The sequence below is a fragment of the Hordeum vulgare genome, chromosome 7H (genome assembly GCF_904849725.1).
Source record: "Hordeum vulgare subsp. vulgare chromosome 7H, MorexV3_pseudomolecules_assembly, whole genome shotgun sequence".
Lineage (NCBI taxonomy): Eukaryota > Viridiplantae > Streptophyta > Magnoliopsida > Poales > Poaceae > Hordeum > Hordeum vulgare.
The window spans coordinates 38750996-38753923 of NC_058524.1; the positions used below are offsets into that span (position 1 = coordinate 38750996).

At 45.0% G+C, this 2928-nt stretch overlaps 1 pseudogene; it reads right to left on the bottom strand.

The window, feature by feature from the left end:
- Nucleotides 1–1480: 1480 nt before the first annotated feature.
- On the bottom strand, nucleotides 1481–1892 carry LOC123412957 (annotated as a pseudogene).
- Between the last annotated feature and the right edge of the window lie 1036 nt (nucleotides 1893–2928).

The window sequence follows — 2928 nt, forward strand, 5'->3', positions numbered from 1 at the left end:
ACGTGGAATGATTCATGAGTGGGGGCATCTAAATTATCAACAAACTGAGAAACACATATTTGGAGTTGGATATGAAGAAGTACTGCTTTCACATATTCATTTCTTAACTGATAGTGATACACATGATGTAAAACGCCAACAGAAGAGACTACTACAATTTAGAATCACGACAACGATTTGCTAGAGCACACAACTCATACCAGCAAACAAAATTCACCTTTGTGGTTGAGGAACTGGATGACGAACATGCATATCATCAGGAAATAAATGATGGTGTAGCGATAACAACAAATACACAATCGAGTTCCCTATACTAGACTGCACGACCCCCAAGTACAGAATCGAGTTCGACCGTCTTGATTGCTGCAGTTCCAGCTTCATCCTGCACAACGACAAGTCGTCAGTTAGTTGAAAATGGGTTTCTGAGTGTGACGTAAATTGAAGTTTACACGGTGTGTACTTGGCTTGAGTCTTTCCCAATCCAGAAGTGGTCGTCGTACAGGTATGCACCACCCTTAGGAGAAGTCGTCTAGAAAAATACAAAGAAATAGCTTAGTAATTTTTGTATTATAGAAAAACAGAAAGATCAATGATGCATTAGAGAATGCAAGAGTCAAAGCAATCACCTGCAAAACTATAGATGAATCTCCAGAATAGAATTTACCATAATCAGATTTTGGCAATGCAACTGGCTTAAAATCTTCAATTCGCCTTTTTTATACCACTAAGTGACGTCAAGGGGACGCATACATAAATAAAGAAGTACAATCCAGATTTGTGAGCTTAACGAACAAAATCAATTCAATCAAAGATAACCGGCTGACAGTCGTGTGGAAGGATACACTTTTTGGCCATCCCCTTGGAAAGCAGGATCCACCACTTTCGGGGTCGACATTTGGAAGCAACTTTACCAGGGCTCGCTTTGAAGGTGCTGAAATAGCAGCAACGGCTCCGCTATACAGCAAGGGGCCTGAAATTTGAGAGTAGGTCATAAGCTGAAAAGGGACCATATCAAACAAGAATTGTAATATGAAAACACATTCAGTTACTCCAACAAGGAAATAAAAGAAGAAAAAACTCCAATTAACTTCAGATAACATAACTAACGAAGTCACGGGTGAGATGCTGAGAAGCCATGGACAATGCTCATGAATCAGCGCTTGGCATCCATCTAGATAGAGGTATAAAAAATCAGCATTGATGTGCCCTCTCTTTGACAGCGGACATCCATCAATGCATAATTTCTATTAAAAAAAGTTTATGCCGTAAAAATCATACTTATGTGGTGTCAGCCTCACTCTCTCGAAACCCCATGACACAGAAGCCTGCTCCAAAGTTAGCAGAGAAGAGCACAACTTCCCCTACACGCATGGCGCATAGGAGTTCCAATTGCACGCATCTAGGAGAAGCACGCACACGCGCAAGCCTGTGATTATACTACCGGCAGCAGAGCGATGATGGATTTAGTCATGGGCATTTATTAATTTGATGAAAACTGACGGCGGAGAACACGGGAGGGGATGGGGGGATTGAGCAGTGCTCATGATGACGGGGAGCTTCATGCAAAAGACGCAACTAAAGATCTTGCCGAGCTCGGAGAGGGTTGCGTCGGCCTCGATCTCGCGGATGGCGGCGAGGAGGCCGCTCCCGCCGCCGGCGCCCCCGGGGGCTGCAGTGGGGGTAGGCGCCGGGGCGGACGAGTGGGACGCACCCTCATCCCCGCAGTCGGGGCAGGCCTAGCCAGCCACGCCGGTGAGCGCGGGGGGCTTCAAGAGGCACGGGGAGTTCCACGGCATCGTGCAGGTTGCGCACCGCAGCACCTCCACCTCTGGCGACGGCGCCGCTCGACACACCATGCACACCTCGTCCCCGTCGCACGGCAGGTCGGGCATCTCGCTCCTCCTCCTCGTCGGCGGCTGCGGTGGGCGGTCCTCGTCGCCATGTGCATGAGCTAGGGTTTCGGGTGCGGGTGAGAGGTGTGAGGTTGGACTCGGCGGCTGGGGAGAGGAGAGGGTTGGGTGTGCCGGCAGTGGGGTAGAGGTCGAAGGCCGGTAGGTCATCGATGGGGGTAGGGGAGAGGTGGCCGCCGCCGGCTAGTTGGGTGGATCTGGGATTCGGGGGAAGGAGGAACACAGAGCAAAGGACGTGGTGCTCGTACGTGAGGAGCGAAGCCTAGGGTTTGGTGAGCCGGTGGGTTGGATAGACGGATGGATGTTTGACACGTCATCGGTCCATGCCATAGCAGATTCCACCAATCAAAATTAAGTTTATATTTTTTTTTTGTTTTTTTGTTTGTTTTATATTTTATCCTCTTATAGTTTGTTATAATGAACCAATATTGTTCCCATGTGTGTATGTTGGTATGACAAACAACGTTGTTAAAGAGATTTTACATTTTGTTTGCATAGAAAACCATTTTTTTCAAACTGCTAGATAATAGGTTTTTTGTAAAGAACCTACCAAATCTTTGTTGTAAAAATGTAGCAACTCATTTAAAAAAATAGTAGACCATATATTATGTATACTATAAAATATTATGACAGACGACAAACCAACCCATTAGCAAGCATGGAGGATAAAATACCAGCCCAATATAAAAGTAAGATGAAAAATAGCCCAGTAGAAAAGTGTTATAAAAACAGTTCAATACATGTATGAGGTGGGATAGAATGGACCCACAAGTGACATGTCAACATAGTTAAAACATGTTACGACATTTTTATAATCATCGTAAAAGTTATGACGATCTCATCTTATGCGGTTACGACGTTTTTAACTCACATCGTCGTAATTTATATGTAGATTTGATCTCCTCAAACGGCTTACGACAATCTCGGATGAAATTGTCATAGATTTATGACGAATTCATCAACGACATCTTAAAGAACGTCATGTATGAGCATATTTCTTGTAGTGTTAACTAAAGTC